This window comes from Bison bison, unplaced genomic scaffold, assembly GCF_000754665.1.
Source record: "Bison bison bison isolate TAMUID 2011002044 unplaced genomic scaffold, Bison_UMD1.0 scf7180017864537, whole genome shotgun sequence".
Classification (NCBI taxonomy): Eukaryota; Metazoa; Chordata; class Mammalia; order Artiodactyla; family Bovidae; genus Bison; species Bison bison.
Genome location: NW_011495085.1, coordinates 6,596,040 through 6,604,785, shown reverse-complemented (window position 1 = coordinate 6,604,785; position 8,746 = coordinate 6,596,040). Strand labels below are relative to the sequence as shown.

The window sequence follows — 8,746 nt, the reverse complement described above, 5'->3', positions numbered from 1 at the left end:
TCTTTAATATGGATCGCCTATGTTTTATAAGTCTGGAATTTTAATCTTTGTCTTTGCTGAGAATAACTACAATATATATGCCCACACCATGTTGATTAAAACACCTTTGCTCCATCAGAGCTTTGGTCCCCGTGTCTTGCTTTCTATCTCTCTCTCTCTCTCTCTCTCTCTTTCTCAGGCTATTTCTTTGGAGTGCAGAGGCTCTCTGAGTTCAATTTCCTGCCTGAGCTTCTAAGACCCTCTCAAGAAGGTGCTCTGCGCCTTCACCCCATTGAGAGGGCGCCTGAGGCCTCTGTGAACAGAGCAAGCCCCGTGTCAGGGACTTACTGGCTTTCTGCATAACCAAGGAATATCAGCCTCTTTCTCTCTCCTTTACTTTCTTATTGGTCGACTCAGGACCACGAGGTTCCAGTCAATTAAAGGACCTCAACAGTACTGAAAACACCATGGGTTTGACTATAGGGAACTTTGTTAGCAAACTGATGTCTTTGCTTTTTAGTACACCGTATAGCTATGTATAGTCATAGCTTTTTCTTCCAAGGAGCAAGCATCTATAGCTAAATCATATTTCCTCCCAGAATGTTTTCCATTAATTGTTTTTCTTAGTTAATATACAAAAACATGAAATAGTTAATACTGTATAATTACTTGTGCATCTTTCTTTCATTTTCTCTAGCATATTTACAGTTTTGCTCACCTGCATTTACTATACTGATTAATGTACTTGTAGCAAAAGAAGTCTCTATGGATGAATAAATTTAATACCACTTATAATTGGAGATACAATTTGATTATAAAATTATCATTTATGCAGGGGAATATATTCAGACAACATATGCTTAAATCAAAGTAGTAATAAGAAATTAGGGAAGTAAATAAATGTGTCATTGGCATGGAACATGTATTATTTGCACAGAAAAATAATTAGGATAGCCAGAAACAAAAACAGAGCATTTCTAATTATAATTCAAGAATCAGACACATAACTGTATTTTAATCTATCAGTTAATAAAATGTAAAAACATTTCAAAAAACATTAGAGATCTTTAATCAAGTTACATAGTTTTCTGTCTGTTTGTGGCAGTGCCCTAGAGAAAGAAAGCAACAATTCTAAAGCATGCTTATCAAACACCTTGGAGTTCAATATTATTCTTTTTTTTTTTTTTCTTTTTAGATTGAGAAGCTAAATGGTCTCACGGCAACACATCTGGTAAAGTGACAGACTGTGACCTCAGGCTCACCCTCTTGCTTTCCTGTTGCTTCTCATACAAGGTCTGTGGCATTACTCAGTGACCAGGAATATTTTAACCTGTATTTCAGTATTGCATCCAGAGTTATATGATAATGACTGCTGTGAGTTGCCATTTAGCTAGAACTTTTATTTTTCTAACGTAAAACCCGACCTTTCTTTTTTGAAGGAAACTTACTGGCTTTGTTCCTATTTTGCTGCTTTTTTTCCAATGATATTTAGAATTTATTTCAGAATCTTAGAAGATGTTTCACAAGACAGTTTTCAAAGATGGAATGTGCTGTATCAGCAGGCATAATAGCACAGAAAATATTTTTAAATTTGTAAATAAATTATTGTATCCTGATCAGTTATTCACCAGTAGTTTTGGTGTTGCAGCAAGTTATAGTTTTATAGGAATTAATAACTTAAAACTTAATATGACATTCAAAACTATATTGTGGAATAGATTAATGGCTACAGTCAGTCAGATATTCACTGGGAAACCATTTTTGTTATCTATTTGAGCTCTTCTGTATCCTTACCAAAATATAAAATATGATTATGTCATACAAGATACATATAGAGCTAGTCACCCAGTGGTGTTTCACATATAAAATGATGTTTTGCACTTCTTGTTCACTTACATTGAACATTTCTTGTTCACTTACATTGAACATAGTAATTTTGAATGAATTATACATAAAATGAAAAATCGTGATCATTCTCATATTCTAGGACACAAAACAGTTTAAGAAGCTAGAAAAAATTGTTCTTAAAAAGTTGGGCTTGGGACAGGGCTGTGCCTGCCGCTTCCCACCCAAGCTGAAAGGGCTCGGGAAGCTAGCTGGCCTTGTTGGCCCTTAAATCGCACATTGGATGGCCTGGCCGGAGCTACCCTCCCCGAGCCATGCAAAGAAGGATGCTTCTGGCTCTCGTCGGCCTCCCAGGTTTACTTTCCTTCTTTTCCTGAAGGTGGGCCCTTAGGTTCACCGTACAAAGCCTGTGGCCACAGGGAAAGCCAAACCCCGAGTGTCCGAGAGTCCGGAGAGTAACCGGAAGTGCCCTCCCAGGCAGAGGGGTGGTGCCGGCAGTAGCCGGGGAGAGCAAAGAATTGAGTATTGTTAATAACTATGGACTAGAGACCTTTTGCAGCCAAAAGGAAGACAGTCTTGAGTCTTTCTTGTTATGGGTTGTAAATACCACATAAAGAACAAGTGCATGTAATGCTGGAAACTTGTAAAGAGGAACTGCTCGTGACGGATAGGCCTAAGACAGTATCTTTCAAGTTCTTATCGAGAAAATGACTATGAAGAAAATGATGGGTCAGGAATACCAGTGGAAAACTCCCTCGGAGAGAGCCATCGAAAATGTACACTTCAGAAGAGAAATATAATCAGAGAACTCAAGGAAAATATACCATGTATGCCCTCAGAAGGGTAAAAAAAAAAAAATATTCATGTGCATGAGATTACTCAAATAGATGATCAGATATACCAGTGCCTTGAACTTGAGCAAAACTTTTGTGAAAACTTAGCTCTTATTATGTGTGAGAGAACCCACACTGGGGAGAAACCTTATAGATTGTTATGTGTGAGAAAACCTTCATCCAAAGCTCAGATCTTATTTCATATCAGAGGATCCACAGTTATGAGAAACCTTATAAATGTAGCAAATGTGAGAAGAGCTTCTGGCACCACTTAGCCCTTTCAGGACATCAGAGAATGCATGCAGGTAAAAAATTGTATACATGTGATATCTGTGGCAAGAATTTTGGTCAGAGCTCTGATCTGCTTGTCCACCAGTGAAGCCATACAGGCGAGAAACTGTATCTGTGTAGTGAGTGTGACAAATGCTTCAGCCGAAGTACAAACCTCATCAGGCACCGAATGCACACGGGTGAGGAACCGTTTGTCTGGAGTGTGAAAAAGCTTTTAGTAGGAAATCCGATCTTATTAGCCACCATAGAACTTTGTAGGGAAAGACCCTACAAAGGTAATAAGTGTGAGAAAACTTACCCACACCAGTAAGCCTTCCTTGTTCATAAAAGAGTACATACTGGGGAGAAGCCGTATGTGTGGTGCCTATGAGAAATGCTTTGCCCAGAAATCAGACCTTATTGGACACCAGAGAGTCCACACAGGTGAGAAGCCATATAAATGCTTGGAACATATGAGAAGTTTTACCTGGAGTGCCAACCTCATCAGGCACCAGGCAACTTACACTCACACTTTTAAATGCCTTGAATATGAGAAGAGCTTCAGCTGTAGTTCAGACCTTATTGTTCATCAAAGAATTCACATGGAAGAGAAACTGCATCAGTGGTCTGCATGTGAGAGTGGCTTCCTCCTAGGCATGGACTTCATTGCCCCACAGAAAATGAGAACTCAGAGAGAGGAGCTGCATTATAAATACAGTGTCTGTGATGAAAGCTTTCATCAGAGCTCAGCCCTTCTTCAACATCAGACAATCCACATTGGTGAAAAACCATATATCTCTAATGTGGCTGAGAAAAGTCTTGAGCTCAGCCCTCCCCATGTATCAGAATCCTCACAGATGTCTTGACCACACAAGAAGTTATTATACCATTAAAGAAATATGTATTTACAATGTAAGAGAACTCACTTAAGATGGAGAATTCAAAGCAAATCTCAGACTTTCCTCAGAGCTCAGACTTTATTGGGGACCAGAAAATCTGTAGTTGTAGGAACTTGACAAATCGTTTGACCAGAGAGCTGTCTTTACAGAACCGTATCAATCACTCCAGTGAGAAACCTTACAAATGCCTTGAGTTTTTGGAAAACCTCAGTCCAAGCTCATGTCTGATCACCCACAAGAAGATTTATACAGGTGGGAAACATACAAGTTCAGTGAATGTGAGAAAGCTCTCTAGCAATGCTCACCTCTCCTCATTCCAAGATAATTCAGATCAGAGGATGGTATTTTTTTAATGCCCTGTGAAACAGTGCTTCAGACAATATGCACACCTCATTGGATGACAGAAAGCCCCACTGGAAAGAAACCCCAACAGTTGTGAAAAAGCCTCTTAATATAACTGTGACTTTATTACCTATCAGAGAAGCCATACTGGTGAAAATTTGTGTATTTGCCTTGAATGTGGCAAAAACACTAAGTGGAGAGCCTTCTTGGGTTTGCAACCCCCCCAAAAAAAAAAAAATCTGATGAAGGACCTTATGAATTATCTGAATGAAAAAAACTTCTGTCAACGATCAGTTCTTGTACACCAGGGAACTTGTATAAGTGAAAGACCCTATAAATAACCCTAAGTCTAGGGGGAGGGGAAAAGTCCTTGCAGGAAATCTCTACCTTATTGGGCCCCAAAGAAACTACTCTGGAGAGCATTTTGTAGACCTTTATGGAGGTCTAACTGTGGACTGTGTACGTTTAATAGGTATGAGAAGAACTGTTCTCATAGTTAGTTGACCCCTGTAGTAGAGATGACTTTTAATGGAGTCGACATGCAAACCGTTTTGTTCAGATACCCAGAAACTTGTTCTGGGAAGAGCTAGGGCAGGTGAGAGTAGGCCTGATGGGTAACTCAGGTAAAGATGCTTTTCTTTTATCTGAACCACTGAATGATTGCTTTACTTTCAGTTTTTAAAATTTGGAACTCCAATAAAAGAAAGGACTGTAATTGAAAAAAGAAGAAAAAAAGTTGGGCTTTCGTAAAATAACTGTTCAAAAACTTAGGACATATTCTTAAAACCATCTACATAAACAGCATTCATAATTTTAAGATAATAATTGAAATTTAATTTATATACAGAAGAAGTACACAAATCATGAGTGTACATTTAAGTAAACATTCAGACAATGAACACAACCCTGTAAGTACCACCAGTTCAACAAATAGAGTATTTCCAGAAAGTTAGAAGCAATTCTCATGCTCCCTTCAACTTACGAGCTTTTCATTTATTTTATAAAAGTAAAGGTTGCTCTGACCTTTAGCCCACCATAATATATGTTCCTGAAATTTATATAAATCAAATAATAAAAAAGCATTCTATTCTGATTTTTGCTCAAATTTACATTTTTGAAGTCTTATTTTTGCTCTTATGAATGTAGTTTTTGATTAGTAATCTCATTCATTTATTCATATTAGTGTTGATGGCCATTAGAGTTGTTTGCTGCTTCGGGATATTACACATCAGTTCAGTTCAGTTCAGTCACTCAGTCATGTCCAATTATTGGTGACCCCATGGACTGCAGCACACCAGGCCTCTCTGTCCATCACCGGCTCCTGGAGCTTACTCAAACTCATGTCCATTCAGTCTGTGATGCCATCCAACTATCGCATTCTTGGTCATCCCCTTCTCCTGCCTTCAGTCTTCCCCAGCATCAGGGTCTTTCCAAATGAATCAACTGTTCGCATCAGGTGGCAGAAGTATTGGAGTTTCAGCTTCAGCATCAGTCCTTCCAATGAATATTCAGGACTGATTTCCTTTAGGATGGACTGGTTGGATCTCCTTGCAGTCCAAGGGACTCTCAAGAGTCTTCTCCAACACCACAGTTTAAAAGCATCAATTCTTTGGTGCTCAACTTTCTTTATTGTCCAAATCTCACATCCATACATGACTACTGGAAAAACCATAGCCTTGACTAGATGGGCTTTTGTTAGCAAAGTAATGTCTCTGCTTTTTACTATGGTGTGTAGGTTGGTCATAACTTTCCTTCCAAGGAGTAAGCGTCTTTTAATTTCATGGCTGCAATCACCATCTGCAGTGATTTTGGAGCCCAGAAAAATAAAGTCAGCCACTGTTTCCCCGTCTATTTGCCATGAAATGATGGGACCAGGTGCCATGATCTTAGTTTTCTGAATGTTGAGCTTTAAGCCAACTTTTTCACTCTCCTCTTTCACTTTCATCAAGAGGCTCTTTTGTTCCTCTTCACTTTCTGCCATAGGGGTTATGTCATCTGCATATCTGAGGTTACTGATATTTCTCCCAGCAATCTTGATTCCAGCTTGTGCTTCAGCCCAGCGTTTCTCATGATGTACTCTGCATAGAAGTTAAATAAGCAGGTGACAATATACAGCCTTGCCGTACTCATTTTCCTATTTGGAACCAATCTGTTGTTCCATGTCCAGTTCTTTTTTTTTTTTTTCCCATGTCCAGTTCTACCTGTTGCTTTATGACATGCATACAGGTTTCTCAAGAGACAGGTCACCTGGTCAGGTAATCCCATCTTTTTTAGGAATTTTCCAGAGTTTATTGTGATCCACACAGTCAAAGGCTTTGGCATAGTCAATAAAGCAGAAATAGATGTTTTTCTGGAACTCTCTTGCTTTTTCCATGATCCAGTGGATGTTGGCATTTTGATCTCTGGTTCCTCTGCCTTTTCTAGATCCAGCCTGAACATCTGGCAATTCATGATTCATGTATTGTTGAAGCCTGGGTTGGAGAATTTTGAGCATTACTTTACTAGTGTGTGAGATGAGTGCAATTGTGTGGTAGTTTGAACATTCTTTGGCATTGCCTTTCTTTGGGATTGGAATGAAAACTGACCTTTTCCAGTCCTGTGGCCACTGCTGAGTTTCCAAATTTTCTGGCATATTGAGTGCAGCACTTTGACAGCATCATCTTTTAGGATTTGAAATAATTCAACTGGAATTCCATCACCTGCACTAACTTTGTTTGTAGTGATGCTTCCTGAGGCCCACTTGACTTCACATTCCAGAATGTCTGGCTCTAGGTGAGTGATCATGCCATCAAGAGTATTTAGGTCATGAAGATCTTTTTGGTACAGTTCTGTGTATTCTTGCCACATCTTCTTAATATCTTCTGCTTCTGTTAGATCCTTACTGTTTCTGTCCTTTATTTTGCCCATCTTTGCATGAAATGTTTCCTTGGTATCTCTAATTTTCTTGAAGAGATCTCTAGTCTTTCCCATTCTATTGTTTTCCTCTATTTCTTTGCATTGATCACTGAAAGGCTTTCTTATTTCTCCTTGTTATTCTTTGGAACTCTGCATTCAGATGGTTATATCTTTCCTTTTCTCCTTTGCATTTCACTTCTCTTCTTTTCACAGCTATTTGTGAGATCTCCCCAGACAATCATTTTGCCTTTTTGCCTTTATTTTTCTTGTTGATGGTCTTGATCCCTGTCTCCTGTACAATATCAAATCTAATCCCTTGAATCTATTTGTCACCTCCACTGTATAATCATAAGGCATTTGATTTTAATCATTCCTGAATGGTCTAGTGGTTTTCCCTACTTTCTTAATTTTGTAATTCAAGGCCAAACTTTCCTGTTACTCCAGGTATCGCTTGACTTCCGCTTTTGCATTCCAGTCCCCTATGATGAAAAGGACATTTTTTGGGCATTATTTTTAGAAAGTCTCTTAGGTCATTATAGAACCATTTGAGTTCAGCTTGTTCGGCAGTGGGTTGGGGTGTAGACTTGAATTACTGTGATGTTGAATGATTTACCTTGGAACCAAACAGAGATCATTCTGTCATTTTTGAGATTGCACCCAAGTACAGCATTTCAGACTCTTTTGTTAACTATGAGGGCTACTCCATTTTTTTCTAAGGATTCTTGCCCACAGTATTAGACATACTTAAATTCGCCCATTCCAGTCCATTTTAGTTTACTGATTCCTACAATGTTGGTGTTCACTCTTGCCATCTCCTCTTTGACCACTTCCAATTTACCTTGATTCATGGCCCTAACATTCCAGGTGCCTATGCAATATTACTCTTTATATCATCGGACTTTCCTTCCATCACCAATCACATCCACAACTGGATGATGTTTTTACTTTGGATCCATCTCTTTATTCTTTCTGAAGTTATTTCTCCATTCTTCTCCAGTAGCATATTGGGCACATACAGACTTTAGGAGCTCAATTCTCCATGTCATATCTCTTTGCCTTTTCATCCTGTTCATCAGGTTCTCAAGGCATGAATACTGAAGTGGGTTGCCATTCCCTTCTCCAGTGGACCACATTTTGCCATAACTCTTAACCATGATCCATCCATCTTGGGTGGCCCTACACAGCATGGCTCATAGTTTCATTGAGTTAAACAAGGCTGTGGTCTATGTGGATATTTGATTAGTTTTCTGTGATCATGGTTTTCATTCTGTCTGCCATCTGATTGATAAGGATAAGAGACTCATGGAAGGTTCCTGAGGGGAGAGACTGACTGTAGAGGAAACTGGTTCTTGTTCTGATGGGCAAGGGCATGCTCAGTAAATCCTTTATCCAATTTTATGTTGATGAATTGCTTGGGACAGTGCAAACTATTAGTGAAGAAACTCATCTCGGTGGTCAAACTCAAAATGGCTCATGTATTCCACTGCTCTTCTTTTTCCCAGGATTTAAAAATCAAGCAAACTGTAAATCAGTTCTCTCCAAATGTCAAAGTACCGTGTTGCTAGATTGTTTTTGAAGTGTTAAATAAATGTTAATAATCATGAGAGAGAAGAGGTGTATACAAAATGGGTAAATGGTGAAGTTTCTAAGTGGTTCACACAACCTGGATGCCCAGCAAAAACA

General features: G+C 38.9%; 1 pseudogene; it reads left to right on the top strand.

Moving 5' to 3' along the window:
• The first annotated feature begins 2,598 nt into the window (after positions 1–2,598).
• On the top strand, positions 2,599–3,793 carry LOC104982670 (annotated as a pseudogene).
• Positions 3,794–8,746: the final 4,953 nt, after the last annotated feature.